General features: G+C 44.7%; 2 long non-coding RNA genes across 3 annotated transcripts in view; one reads left to right on the plus strand and one right to left on the minus strand.

The window, feature by feature from the left end:
* Positions 1–15495, plus strand: part of LOC140460363 (uncharacterized) — a 28150-nt gene extending 12655 nt beyond the window's left edge. The window contains exon 2 of one of the 2 annotated variants that reach the window (XR_011954027.1): positions 15357–15495. This is a non-coding gene — a long non-coding RNA (uncharacterized lncRNA). Of the gene's footprint in view, positions 1–6126; positions 6344–15356 lie in introns of those variants that run through there. The other variant, XR_011954026.1, reaches the window with a different exon arrangement.
* LOC140460365 (uncharacterized) lies at positions 87–15618 on the minus strand. Its single transcript, XR_011954028.1, has 3 exons — positions 15513–15618; positions 9964–10145; positions 87–2503 (listed from the first exon to the last, which is right to left on the minus strand). It is a non-coding gene; the product is annotated as an uncharacterized lncRNA (long non-coding RNA).

Genomic DNA, 15618 nt, shown 5'->3' on the forward strand with positions numbered 1-15618 from the left:
AGAGGAAGTGGTGGAGTCTGGTACAATTTCAACATTTAAAAGGCATTTGGATTGGAACATGAAAAGAAAGAGTTTAGAGTGATATGGACAAGTGCTGGCAAATGGGATGAGATTAATTTGGGATATGCAGTCAGCATGGACGAGTTGGACTGAAGGGTCTGTTTCCCTGCTGTGCATCTCTTTTGACTCGAAGTCTCCAAAAGATACCACATTGCTTCAACCGAACTCTGAAACCCAACGTTACTGACAGATTCTTTGTGTGTGAACCCGAGAGGCCGAGTCGTAGAGATGTCCAGCACTGAAACAGACCCTTCGGTACAACTCGTCCATACTGACCAGACATCCAACATTTAATCTACTCCCATTTGTCAGCATTTAGCTCATATACCCATCCAGATGCTTTTTAAGTGTTGTCATTGTACCAGCCTCCACCACTTCCCCTGGCAGCTCAATCTGTACATGCACCACGCTCTGTGTGAAAACTTGTCCCTTGAGGTCCATGCGAAGTTGCCTGTAGTGTTAGGGTGGGTTACTCTTCAGAGGGTCAGTGAGGACTTGTTGGGCCGAAGGGCCTGTTTCTACGCTGTAGGGAATCTAATCAAAAGGCACCTGGATGGGTGTATGAACAGGAAGAGTTGAGGGGTGCTGGCAAATGGGGCTAGATTAATTTAGGATATCTGGTCAGCATGAATGGGTTGGACCAAAGGGTCGGTTTCCAGCGCTTGGCCTATATCCCTCTCAACCATTCCTATTCATGTCCCCATCCAGATGCTATTTAAAGGCTGTCATTGTACCAGCCTCCACCACTTCTTCTGGCAGCTCATTCCATACATTCCATACATGTATGAAACGGTTGCCCTTTAGGGCCTATTTAAATCTTTCCCCTCTCACCATAAACCCTCTGGTTCTGGACTGCCCAACCTCCAGGGAAATGCCCTTGTTATTTACCCTATCCATACTCCTCATGATTTTATAAACCCCTATAAGGTCACCCCTCAACCTCTGACACTCCAGGGAAAACAGCCCCAGTCTATTCAACCTCTCCCTGTAGCCCAAACTCTCGGCAACATCCTGGTAAATCATTTCTGGTCGAGAAGTCAATGATTTGGGTTAATACCTGAAACACTGACTTCACTGCTGGTGCTGCCTGGCTTGCTGTGTTCTCCCAGCCTCCTGTTTGCCTACTTTGGATTCCAGCATCTGCAGTTTGTTTTTGTCTCTAACGAATGGCAGAGCAGACTCGATCGGCTGAATGGCCTAACTTCTGCTCCAATGGTCTCACAGGCTTGGGTTTGTGCAGACTGTTTCAGTGGGAACGTACAGTCCTGGGCTCAACAAGCAGTAGCGCCCAATGGATCAAAGTTCATAGAATCACAGAATCCCGACAGTGTGGACACAGGTCCTTCAGCCCAACAAGTTCAAACTGACCCTCTGAAGAGTAACCCACCCAGACCCATTTCCCTGCCCTATTACTCGACATTTCCCCTGACTAATGCACCACACCGACACATCCCTGAACACTGGGACAATTTAGCTTCGCCAATCCACCCTACCTGCACACCTTTGGGCTGTGGGAGGAAACCGGAACACCCAGAGAAAACCCACGCAGGCACATGTGCAAACTCCACACAGATAGTTGCCCCAATAATGGAATCAAAGCCGGGTCCCTGGCACTGTGAGGCAATGCTCCTCACCACTGAGCCACCGTGGGAGTGGGTACCGTCCAGCAGAAAACATAACCAGCCCACCAACTCTCCCACTGTCAGACTGGGCAGGAGGTTCAGTCCTGGGGGTGACCCACAGCAGCCTCACCGGCAGAATCCGATTGTTGGGAGCGCTGGTGCCTCTGCAAGTTGCAGGCCTGGGTGAAGGCCTTCCCACACTCAGGGCAGCTGAAGGGCCTCTCCCCTGTGTGGACCCGTCGGTGCCTCAGCAGGGTGGAGGAACTGCTGAACCCCTTCCCGCACTCTGGGCAGGAGAATGGCCTGACCCCAGTGTGACTGCGCTGATGAGCCTCCAGGACAGACGGGACATGGAAGCCTTTCCCACAGTCGCCACACTTCCAAGGTTTCTCCAATGGGCGGGATTCCTCTGGTTTCTCCATGGCTGAAGCTTCAGCGGCACACAAACATGTGTACAGTCCCTCCCTGCCGTGAATTCCTCTTTCCAGGCTGGATAACTGTTTTAGGTTCCACACTCAGTACACTGTAACAGTAGGGTCTTTCATTCAGTCCCACTGATGCTGAAAACGTACTGAAACAGGGACCAAAAAACTTTGCTCCTTCTCACAGAATCTTAGTCAAAACTCGTTCCAGTCCCAATGGACTGAATGACTGTCAGACATTGACTTGAAATTGAGGACAGCAGACGCTGGAGAGTCAGAGTCAAAAAGTGCAGAAAAGCACACCAGGTCAGGCAGCATCTGAGGAGCAGGAGAGTCGTCGTTTTGGGCATAAGCCCTTCATCTGTTGATTTTTGAACTTCGGTTTTCAGATCAAATACTCTGTAAAAAGAGATTACAAAAGTCATCATTGTCACTGAGAAGGTCTATAGCCTTAAAACTGGTCTTTAAACATTTAGACTAAATGTAAGGCTGAATTATAGAACACATTTATTACACTAGAAAATAGACAGACAGCAAGGCTCAGAAAAGGGGGGCATCTTAAAGAATGTAAAAGAGAGGGACACCTGGGCTTACCAAGTGATAACAGGATGCTGTAAGACAATTAAGAATATTTGCCTTAGCATCGGTGAATCTGTATGAACAGGACACCAAGTGATAACATTCACAGCCGTTCCCTTGTGAAATTAATGACAGTGTTTGATTCTGACCCTGAAACGAAACTCGGTACTATCAAAAACTTTGTAATTAACACTCAGTTGCTGTCAATTATAATGGATTCGTATACCCCTTGCAAGCAGGGCAGTCACAGAGAAAATAAATCTTTGCTGTGACAAAACCCTGACTTGAGATTTCAAAAGGACACTAGAGAGAGACAACATTTCAGTGCTTAGCTGGTGTGGATTGAATTTAATTGCATTTTGAGAAGCCAATTCTGGTTATGAAACGCAAATTCTGTAAAATGAAATACTGATAAAGCTTTTACTTGCTGTTTGTACAGACTGCCCCACTGTCAATTCTAACTAATTAGATCTTATGTCTTATTTGAATTTGAATTTGAATCACAAACTTGAAAAGTAGGCATGTTTCATTCGAAGATGAATGAATCAGTTTAAATGCAACCTTAGGGTAACATCTCCGCCTCAGGTACAGAATGGTTTAGTGCTTAAAAAACAGGAGTCTGCTCCTAGCTTAGAAATTATTCAAGGTCGAATATTGAAGAGATTCTTGCACAATATGTCGGGAAGCCATTTTATGATTGAACGTTTGCCCTCCTTACTAAGAAGCTGTTTTATAAAAGAACTGTATCTGACATGTGAGCTGTGCAAGGTTATCTTGTGAACTCTCCAATTAGCTGAGACTGGTACCTCTTTATGAGAGGAGTTTATCTCACTTGCAGGCCCCTAACTCAGCTGGTTTTCCCACCTGACGAATGGCTTAGGGCCTGTAGGAGTGATCAGTCAAGCTTCAGAAACCTGTCAATTAGCTTTTCTTCCTTATGAATTATTGTCTTTCACTATTATCTGTCTAATTAAGAACATGCAATTTCTTTTTCAAAATTTTGTACAAGCGAAGCCACTTTGTATCAATACATTGGAGTAGCCTGGTGGGCATTTGAACAGCTGGTAACCTACTCTCCTAGATTATTAGAACCAAGTTAGTTTAGCTTATAGGTATCAATGTTATGTTATCACAGTGATGCTATTAGTGAATAAAGGGGATCACTAAAATTATACTAAACTGTCCACAACAGGTTTTTATTCCAGACTTCCAAACAGCACGATTTCCGGGACGAACCAAGAGGGAGGCTTTACAGGTCTGAGTCCACAAGGGATTCCCTGGGTGGTCTCAAATCTCCACTTTAACATCAGTCCAGGGTAGAAATTCAGAACAAGCAATTCTTTTTCTGCAGAACAATCTTTTCTTTTGTTATTCCACAAAATTGAAAGCACCATCCCAATCTCTCTCCCCCTATCCATTCTCACTGCACTCTAATTTTCCTGAAGGATGCTAATGCAGGATCTTACAGGGCCAAAAAAAGTAAAAACATCTCTTTTGAATAACTCTACTTGAAAGTTAACATCTTTCACGACATTGGGATACTGCTCAGTGTGAGCAGATCTGATTTTGGGAAGCAAAGAAAAACTGTATAAATTCAGGATAAACCTGCAATACAGGGTCTTTGGAAACAACCAGACACGGGGTCAAGGCATTGACACCAACACCAGTGAGAAACGAAACATACAGACGTGGCAAACCATCAGTCTTTAATCTTTTAGAATGGGTTGTAGGTATCATTAATATGTAAATCTCAGAACTTCTTACAAATAACCTTCTCGAGATAACTTCAGGTTTGTAACAAAAGTTGACACCTCAGCTCAGACAATGCATTAAAGGTATGAGGTCACAGTCAGTCTGTATCCCAATTTTGAATCTGACAAGTTCTGTTTCCAAAGTGACATTTATAAAATAGTATATGCATGCACTGCCTGCATTGACTACCAGCAGATTACGCATTTTTTGAACAAAATCAAATTTTTGGATCAGAAATTGGCCGGCTGAAAGAAGACAAGAGGGTGGTGGTTGATGGGAAATATTCATCCTGGAGTTCAGTTACTAGTGAGGTACCACAAGGATCTGTTTTGGGTCCATTGCTCTTCGTCATTTTATAAATAACCTGGATGAGGGCATAGAAGGTGGGTTTGTAAATTCGCGGATGACACTAAAGTCGGTAGAGTTGTGGATACTGACTAAGGATGTTGTCAGTTACAGAGGGACAGAGATAAGCTGCAGGGCTGGGCTGAGAGGTGGAAAATGGAGTTTAATGCGGAAAAGTGTGAGGTGATTCACTTTGGAAAGAGCAACAGGAATGCAGAGTACTGGGCTAATGGTAAGATTCTTGGGAGTGTAGATGAGCAGAGAGATCTTGGTGTCCAAGTACGCAGATCCTTGAAAGTTACCCAGGTTGATAGGGCAGTTAAGAAGGCATACGGTGTGTTAGCTTTTGTTGGTAGAGGGATTGAGTTTCAGAACCATGAGATCATGCTGCAGCTGTACAAAACTCTGGTGCGGCCAGATTTGGAGTAATGTGTACAGTTCTGGTCACCGCATTATAGAAAGGATGTGGAAGCTTTGGGAAAGGTTCAGAGGAGATTTACTAGGATGTTACCTGGTATGGAGGGAAGGTCTTAGGAGGAAAGGCTGAGGGGCTTGGGGGTGTTTTCGTTCGGGAGAAGAAGGTTGAAAGATGACTTAACTGAGACATAAGATAATCAGAGAGTTAGATAGGTTGGACAGTGAATGCCTTTCTCCTTGGATGGCAATGGCTACCAAGAGGGGATATAACTTTATACTGAGGGGTGATAGATATAGGACAGATGGTCAGAGGTAGTTTCTTTATTCAGAGTAGTAGAGGTGTGGAACGTACTGCCTGCAATAGTAGCAGACTCGCCAACTTTAAGGGCGTTTACATGGTCATTGGATAGGCATATGGACGAGAATGGAATAGTGTCGGTTAGATGAGCTTCAGATTGGTTCCACAGGTCGGTGCAACATTGAAGGCCGAAGCGTCTGCACTGCGCTGTAATGTTCTATGTATCTATAAATATAATTCTGCAAATACAAATTCACCCTGTACACTTATATGCATGTGTGCGTGCATGAGAGAAAGCAAATGTCTATGTCTGTACTGTTTGTCTCTGTCTGTTTGATAACAAATGCTTTATTTCTGTAAGTGTTGTTATAAATCAGAGTTGGGTACTAATAATTAGATGTAAGGGAAAGAGAATTCCTCAAGTTGGGTACCATAAGAATCCTGGGAGACCCTTATTTCTGGCTTATTTCCCAATGAACAAACATTAAACACGCTCACCTATTTATTTGTAATTTTGTTTCATTTTTCTTGTTTATTCCCCACTACGATGAGTCTCTCTGTCTGGATGGTTGACAGGCTGGGGCAATGTGGGTTGCGCCTTGAGTGACTGAATGTTTTATTGTTCTGGAAGGTGGAAAAGGGGGTGAAAGCTTCAGCAAAAACCCAGCAGAGCTGAGGACAGACCAACATCTCACTCTGTGGGAACAGGAAGATCAACAGAGGACAGAGAGATCTACACCTGAAATCCGAGCTGACACCAGACTACCCTGTGATCAGTGCTTTGATTAGCAATGCCAACCATCTACCTTTACTGAGCTTCCCATTAAACTTCTCTGTAAGGAGTCTCAGATCATAATTATTCTCTTCAATGTGTGCAGCCAATTCATTCACTTTTGTTACAATGCAGCACACATTCAGCTTACTTTTATTTTTTGTGATCTTTTGACTCCAGCTTTGATTGCTGGTACGTTTATCCTCCTTGTCCCTTTTTATCGTTCTCTAACATTCATTTTCCATATCACCACACTGCTCACTGGCCTTGATTTGGATTGGCAATGCTAAATTGCCCATTGTGCCCAGGGATGTGTTGGTTAGGTGGGTTAGCCAAGGGAAATGCACAGTTATAGTTTCACATTAATAGAAGCAGGAGTAGGCCATTTGGCCCATCCAGCCTGCTCTGCCATTCATTAAGGTCATCATCTCAGCTCCTCCTATATGCATTGTCCCAACTACCCTTTAATTGTCCCTATAATGCAATAGCCCAGCCAACTGTATCCTGAATATACTTAATAAAGCTGCTGCTACTGCTTACTTGGGCAGAGAATTCCACAGATTCACCACATTCCAGGGAAAGCAGTTCTTCCTCATCTCTGTCCTAAATCTACTCTCCCTAATCCTGAGGCCATGTCCCCTAGTCCTAGTCTAATTCACCAACAGAAACGACAGGACAGGATATGTGGGGTGGGGGTGGGTCTGGGTGGCATGGTCTTCAGAGGGGTCAGCGTTGCCTTTATGGGCTGAATGGCCTGATTCCACACCTTAGGGCTTCAATAATTTACCAAGGTGGTGTGCGCTCCGGATTACAGCTCCCAGAAACTCCCACTTTCTGCAAATCGAAAGACAAGTCCCACCCTGCCCTCTCGTATGTGTGTTCTGTAACTGCTTAATCATTTCTAGTGAATACAGCCCACACCTCCCACTGCTGCCTGTAACCTTTACAATGCTGATGAAACAATGCAATACCTGCAGTACTGAAAATCGTAAGGCTTCTAACGATACCAGTTACTGATTCACCGCACCTTCTGATGGACAGCGTTGGAAATACAATGTTGAAGGCTGAATGAAATGAGCAGTTTAAAACAAAAACCCACCTAACCCTTCACTAGGTTCTCCACTCAGCACACTGTACTTACTGCCAGTAATCCTGAAAGCACTTCATCCCCACAGTGCAATGAATTCCCACTTTCCACCAGAATTCCAGATGTGCTCCCTCACTCAGTTGCTGTCTCACAAATGAAAGATTTCATTGTAACTTCTGCTCCCAGTCAGGGCAAAACATCTTTGAAAACTACTCTGGAAGTCTAGTCTTCACAACCACACTTCTACTTTCACTGAAGACGATTAGTCATACAGCACTGAAACAGACCCTTCGGCCCAATCAATGGTGCCGACCAGATATCCTAAATTAATCCAGTCCCATTTGCCAGCATTTGGCCCATTTCCCTCAAAACCCTTCCTATTCAAGTACCCATCCAGGTACCTTTTAATATGTTGTAATTGTACCAGCCTCCATCACTTCCTTTGGCAGCTCATTCCACAGAGACATCACCATCTTTGTGAGGAAGTTTTCCCTCAGGTTATTTTTAAATCTTCCCCCTCTCATCCCAAACCTATGCCCTATACTTTTGGACTCATTTCCTTGGGAAAAGATCTTGGCGATGGCATCCTATGCAAGCCCCTTATGAACTTGTATAAGGTCACCCTTCAGCCTCCAACACTCCAGGGAAAATAGACCCAGTCTCTTCAGCCTTTCTCTGGAGCTCAAACCTTCCAACTCTGGCAACAGCCTTGTAAATTCTTTCTGAACTCTTTCAAGTATCACAACATCTTTCCTGCAGCAGGGAGATCAGAACTATGTGTGGTATTCCAAAACGTGGTTTAACTCAATGTACTGACCAATGGAGGAAAGCATACCAAACAGCTCCTTCATTATCTGATCGACTTGCGACTCCATTTTCAAGGAACTATGAACCTGCTCTCCAAGGTCTTTTTGTTCTGCGTCACTCCCCAGCACCTTAGAATTTGGTGTATAGGTCCTGCCCTGATTTGCCTTACCAAATCGCAAAATCTCATACTCATCTAAATTAAACTCCATCTGCCACTCCTTGGCCCATCAGCCTATCTAATCAATTCTAATTTATATCAAACTTTCTTTCCTCTCTCATTCCCAGAAAGCTGAAAATCTCCATCCCTCAGACTTTCCCCCATTCTCACTTTGCTGAACCTAATTCCTCTGTACCTCATCCTGAAGGGTTTGGTCCATGCTGATTAACAGGCCCACACTCGGGGGAGGGGGGGGGCGGGATCTAACTGAAACAGACAGAATACTGAACAGCCAGGACAGAGTGGACATTGACAAGATGTCTCCATTGGTAGGAGAGACTAGAACGTGAGGGCACAGACTTCGAGTAAGGGGAAGACTTTTCAGAATGGAGATAAGAAGAAATGTCTTCAGCCAGAGAGTGCTGAATCTATAAAATTCATTGCCACAGGAGGCCAGGTCACCGAGTATATTTAAGACTGAGATAGATAGCTTCTTGAGTATCAAGGGAATCGAAGGTAATGGGGAGAAAGCAGGAGAATGAGTTTGAGAAATTTATCAGCCATGATTGAATGGTGGAGCAGACTCAATGCGTTGAATGGCCTAATTTCTGTTCTCATGTCTTCTGGTATCACACAGTGTGACAGAATTGGGAGCAGGGGTAGACCATTTGGTATTTCGAGCCTGCACCAGCACTGAACAGATCATAACTGGATAGGAATATACTTACATCTGGGTGGATAGGTTGAGAGGTGATTTTTTGGAGGATTATAAGATCATGAGGGGTATAGATGAGGTGACCAGCAGGTGTCCTTTCCCTAGGGTGGGGGTTTCAAGATGAGGGAGCAAATTTTGAAGGGGAGGGGAGAAAGATTTTAAAAAGATACGAGAACTTTTTTGTGAAGAATGTGGTTTGCGTGTGGAATCAATGTCCAGAGGAAGTGGCGGATGCAGGTACAGTAACAATGTTTAAAAGACATTTTGATAAGTACATGAATAGGAAAGGTTCAGAGGGATATGGGCCAATCACTGGCAAATGGACCAGTTTAATTTGAGAACATAGCATGGACTAGTTGGACTGAAGGGTCTGTTTCTGTGCTGTATGATCCTGTAGCTGTTCTCTAGTGGGGTCTGAAAACCAATTTCTTGGAGATCCAAGATGGCCGTGGTCTGAGTGGTCTGCTGTGTTGGGCTCTGTGCCATATCCTATGGCAATGTGGACGCTTAGTGAACATCTGGAGCTGCTAAAGTTGTGGTTTGTCAGCTTTAAGACCAGGATGAAAGCAAATGAAGGAAAGGGGCCAAAAGGAGTGCAGCAGGCAGGGCACTCCCCTACTGCATCGGGGGTGCCTGGAGCCATTGCTCAAACTCCCAGGGCGGCCCCTTTGGATTTAATGGGGCAGCAGCAGTTACTCTCGGAGTTTGGCAAACTCTGAGAAAAGATTGAAGCACCGATGGAACCACTATCTGCCACGCTGGAAAAGCATGGTCAGGAAATTCAAATGTTGGCCCGAAGAAAATAGGCAGCAGAGGAGAGGACCGTGGCGGAGGACTCAGGAGGAAGGATCCAAACGCTGGACGACCAGGTTCGGGTCCTTCAGGAGCAAGTGGACGACCCGAAAAACAAAAGTAGGAGAAAAAGCTTACAGCTCGTGGGTCGTCTGGAATGTGAGGAAGGCAAAGACCTCATTGGAATCCTGGAGAAGTGGTTCCTAACGTTCTTGGGGCTGGAGTTGGAGTCGGGCCTGTTGGGTTTGGAGCGGGCCCACGGGATTGCAATGTGCAGGTCAGGAGCGGACCCACGCCCCCGCACGGTCCTTGTGCGACTCCTGCATTATAAAGAAAAACAGTTAGTGATTGAAACAGCAAGAAGACTGGGAAGAGATCCACAGGCTTTGTGCATTAAAGGCCCAAGAATAATATCTTTTCAGGACTTCTCAGGAGCCAGAATTATGAAGAGAAAGGGCTTTTGATGAAGTTAAGAGAAAATTAAGGGATCTGAACATTCAATGTTCCTTGAGGTCCCTGGCCGTGTTGGAGTTTGCTCATGGGGGGACGGTATATCATTTTGATTCAGCAGAAAAGGCGAAGGACTTTGTGAATTCTCTGAATTCAAGGACTCAGGTCGGGATGGGGCCATCGATACGGACAATGGTACAGTTCTTTCTGTCCCTTCTTTTGTTTTCTCTCTCTACATTTTTTTTGTGGTTATCGGCTTCTCCATACTGCCTTGATGTAAAACCGGAATTAGTTAGTATATCGGTCAGTTGTGCATTATGTGAGGACTTGTTTTAACTGCTGTCCTTTTGGTTTTGGTTTGGGGGTGGCTATATCTATGGTTAAGATGTATGGAGAAGGGGTGTGTGTGTGTGTGGCGGGGGAGGGGGTGAATGGGCATCCATTTTTAACTCTCAGTATGTAAATAACGTGTTTTTTGTTCATCTGTGACTTGCCTGGGGCTAGGGCACGGCCTCATTTGGAAGGATCCAGAATGTTAGCTATGGGCAAGGTGGGGTGGGGTGGTGGGGGAGTTATGATAGGGTATTCTTCTCCTTTAGCTCTAAGAGTAGAGGAGTGACTATACTGATTTGAAGGAACCTCCCTTTCCAGGTATTTGAGAAAATTAAGGACGAACTTGGACAGTTCATCATTCTTAAAGCTCAACTACATGGAGAAGAGTATGGCGTCCTGAATGTATATTCCCCACCCCCCTCATTGTGCACCCTCTTACATTTCTAACTGATGCAGTTGCTAAATTAATGAGTCTTGGGGTGCACAGCACGATCATAGGAGGGGATTTTAATCGCCTCATAGATCCTGAGGTAGACAGGGTGACAAGGGGCCTGGCATGTATGACTGCACGATCTAAGCAGTTGGTGGACATGATTAGTTTCCCTACAGTGTGGAAACGGGCCCTTCGGCCCAACAAGTCCACAGTGACCCTCTGAAGAGTAATCCATCTAGACCCATTTCCCTCTGACTAATGCACCTAACACCATGGGCAATTTAGCATGGCTAATTCACCTTACCTGTACATCATTGGACTGTGCGAGGAAACCAGAGCACCCGCAGGAAACCCACGCAGACACGAGGAGAATGTGCAAATTCCACACACAGTCATCCAAGGCCAGAATCAGACCTTGGTCCCTGGTGCTGTGAGGCAGCAGAACTAACCACTGAGCCACCGTGCTGCCCCAGTGTGAGGAGTTGGGGTTAGTGGATGTGTGGAGGCACCTCCACCTGAATGGAAGAGACATTACTTTCTGTTCCAACCCACACAAGTGTCACACACGAGTTGACTGTTTTTTATGCCGTCAGATATTTTGGATAAAACACTGGCTTGTAAAATTGGGATTATAGCTGTTTCAGACCACGTGCCAGTGTATTTAGATGGTAAAATCAAGGGTGGTGGAATGGATGCACGGCACTGGTGCACGGACCCATTCCTTTTAAGGAATGGCAAATTCGTTTAGTACATCAGAAAAAAGTTCAGGGTCTTCTGGGATATCAACTCAAGTAAGGCCAGTAATCCAGCAATACTGTGGGAGGCCACTAAGGCATATTAATGAGGCCTAGTTATTTCGTATTAAACAACTAGAAGGAAGCAGAGAGACGAGCAACAAGAGATGCTGAGGAAGTGTATTATACTAGGACTTCACTGGTCAAGCTGCAGCTCTCAGGGTTGCTCTCGACTCATTGCACACACAGGTGGCAAAAAAGGGTCTCCTTTGCCAAACAAAGATTGTTTGAATTTGGAGAACCAGCCCCTCCCCAGTATAAAGGCGGAACAGGTTTCCCTGTTGAATGGGCCGATGACGATACAGGAGGTGCAGGAAACAATAAAGCATCTCCAGAGTAGCAACGCATCAGGGTCAGATGGGTTCCCAAGTGAATTCTATAAGGAATTCATAAATGCCACCTCTGAGGATGTACAGCTATTCAGATACACAGGTTTGTCTTCCGCCCTCTCTCAGGGAGGCTAATATCTCCTTCATTTTAAAGAAGGAGAAAGAGCCTGAAGAATGTGCTTCATGCAGACCCATTTCACTGTTAAATGTAGATTTTAAAATTCTACCCAAGATGCCGGCCCTGAGGTTGGAAAAGGTGTTGCCCTGTATTATGAAAGATGATCAGATGGGTTTTAAGGGCTGTAGCTCCTCCAACAATATCAGGAGGGTACTGAACATCGTGCAGGTATGCCACAAAGATTGATCCTGGGTTCGGTGGTCTCCCTTGACGCAGACAAGGCATTTGACCCGATAGAATGGCTGTACGTGTTTGGGGTCCCCGAGCATTTTGTTCTGAGGGGATCCTTTGCAGGATGGGTATTTGTGTTGTACAATGATCCTAAGGCAGCAGTCATCACAACAGCACTAAGTCAAATAACTTTAATCCTGGGAGAGGTAGTCGACAGGGGTGTCCTTTCACCGCTGCTATTTATCTTGGCAATTGAGCCATTAGCTGAGGCTATCAGGAGGGATCCTGTAATTGTGGGGCCAGAGGTGGGAATGGGGGAGCAGAAGATCACCCAATATGCTGATAACAGCCTTTTGTTCTTGGCCAAGCTGGAGGAGTCAGTTTCTCAATTGATTCAAACAATTAATTTATTTGGCTGTTTTTCGGGCTACAGGATCAACTTTACAAAATCGGAAGCCATGCCGGTGGGGGGGATTAGTGGAGGTGCCTGATCTGAAGGATGGAATGCAGTTCCTGTTTAGATGGTCGTCAAAAGGATTTTTGTATTTGAGAATTTTTATTACTCCTGCCTTCCACCAGCTGTATAAAGCGCCAGCTGTATAAAGCTAACTATGTACAATTACTCGAGAGGATAAAGCAGGATTTGCAGCAGTGGAAGGGATTACCGTTATCATGGTTACACCGAATCGCCCTGAATAAAATGAATGTTCTTCCTCGCCTGTTGTACCCCTTGAGAATGCTCCCGTTGTTACTACCCAGATGAGTATTATGGAGGCTCAGTGGTTGCCTCGGTTCTTTTATTTGGTGTCGCAGGCGCACCCGAATTAAGTTTACCAAATTGCAGCTCTCGCAGGGTGAGGGAGTGGGGTGAACCTTCTGGACTTGAAGAAACATCAAATATGCACTTTGTTCCCATATCTGGGTGTCGGGGCATGGGGGTGATTAAGGGTCAATTTGGCTTGATGTTGAAACCTCGCAGTTGCGTTGTTCCCTAATCATTTATGGATAAGATGAAATCCATGACCGAGCAGTGTAAGAGTCCAATCATTTTAAATACGGTGATAACCTGGAGGAAAATGAGGCAAGATGAGGGCAATTGGCTTAAGACCTCACCATTTACCCCATTGGTGGGATCCCAAGGATTTAAACCTGGGGCAATGGACTCCAGCTTTCGGTCATTGGAGAATAAGGGAATCTCCTGCCTGGGAGATTTATTCAAGGGGGAGGTCTTGATGTCATTTAGCCAGCTAAGTCAGAAATATGGATTGTGCCTATTCCGGTACTTTCAGATAAGGGTTATATACAGAAAGAGATGATGGTCCCAGCTCAGCTTTCCAGGTCAGACACGGAGAAAAGAGTACTCGAGTGTGCTGGTGTTCTTTTAGTCAGTACTTTGTATTATTTACAAAAGGGACGTGCCTTAGGGGACATGGAGGGAATCTGTAGGACGTGGAATCAGGAACTTGGAGATGATACTTCATTGGAAGTATGGAAAAGAAATATGGGAAAATGAGAGCAAAATTTCAATACGTAACAAAGTACAGGCCATGAAATTGAAGATTTTACACAGGGCTCATATGGCACCAGCGAGGCTAGCTAAGTTCAGGAGAGGAGTATCACCAGGTTGTCCCAAATGTAAAATTATTATAGGCACTCTCACAAACTGCTTTTGGTCATGTTTTAAGATCCAGACTTACTGCAGTGCTATAGTAAGGGAGCCGAAGGATATCCTCGGGATTGAAATTAACGTGGATCTGGCATTTCTTCTTCTGGGGTTAGCAAATTTGCCCTCCCCTGGGGAAACATAGGGAGAGACTGTGTAACATTCTTATCCATATGCAAGGAAGAACATTTTAATGAAATAGACATTGGAAAAAAACCCAGGTCTTATGGGGTGACGTCGGCTAGTGATGGAGCAACTCCCCCAAGACTACCGCATGAATATGGTGCACTACAGAACAGGGCGGTTTTACAAGACGTGGCAACCCTTTCTAAATTATATGGATGCAGACTTATCAGCAATATTGATTAGTGCCGTGGTATGCCATGGGAATCAGTTTGGGCACCAGTGGGGCCCTGGGAAGGGAGGCTGGGGGAAAAGAATATGGGGACAATAAGTGGAGCTCCCAGGGATGGGAGCCTCAGTGGAGCTGTAGTGAGTTAAATAGAATAAAATAATGTGATGTAATTTAATTTAAATTCAGGTTAATTTATTTTTTAAAATTTGATTGAAGTTTAGTTTAAGCTAAGCAGGTACAGTTGTTCTGGTAGAATAATAGTTAGTTCATTCTTAATAGTATCGTGATATGACGTTGTTGTACTGCCTCTATCTTTCTGTATTTTGGTAGGGTTCTTTTTTGTCTATAAATGTTTTGTAAAAGATTTGAAAAAGATTCTAATAAAATATTATAAAAAACATTTCCTTGCCTTCCCCATAACTACTTGTAACATTCAAAAGTCAGATAAACTCAGCTTTCAATATATTCAATGACCCCCCGAACTGCAGGAAGACATCCCCACTTCTGAACTCAATTCCTCTTGCTAATACACCACTTGCCTTGCTCATTGCTTGCTGCACCTGTCTGACAACTGGCATTGACTGGGATAGAAAGCCTGAGTAGAAGGTAGCTGAGGCACCTTTGTACGTCCACACATCATTCTTGATGAATGGTTTTTGCCCAAAACATTGACTGCCCTGCACCACGGATGCTGCCTGATCTGTTGTGCTTTTCCAGCGCCACATATTTCGACTCTGATCTCTTGCATATGCAGTTCTCACTTTTTCCACATCCCAATCTTTCACCATTTAAACAATGTTCCTCCTTTCTGTTTTTATTTCACAGGAAAGACTATAACTTCACACTGTGTAACTGCATTTGCCATGTGTTTGCCAATTAAGACACAGACCTGAACCAACTTTGCTGCAAGTCAAGAACTGAACTCCAGAATGAAAAAAATAAAATGGAAAAGGGGGTGAGAAAAGAGTGTGTTGTACTCACAGATGTTGGACAGAGAAAAGTTGCAGTCTGAGGTGAAGTTCAATCTTCATTCAGAGAGAGAGAAGAACAGCAACTACAGCTTCACAAACTCATGGTCCAACGTCCG

Source organism: Chiloscyllium punctatum, chromosome 36 (assembly GCF_047496795.1).
Source record: "Chiloscyllium punctatum isolate Juve2018m chromosome 36, sChiPun1.3, whole genome shotgun sequence".
Classification (NCBI taxonomy): domain Eukaryota; kingdom Metazoa; phylum Chordata; class Chondrichthyes; order Orectolobiformes; family Hemiscylliidae; genus Chiloscyllium; species Chiloscyllium punctatum.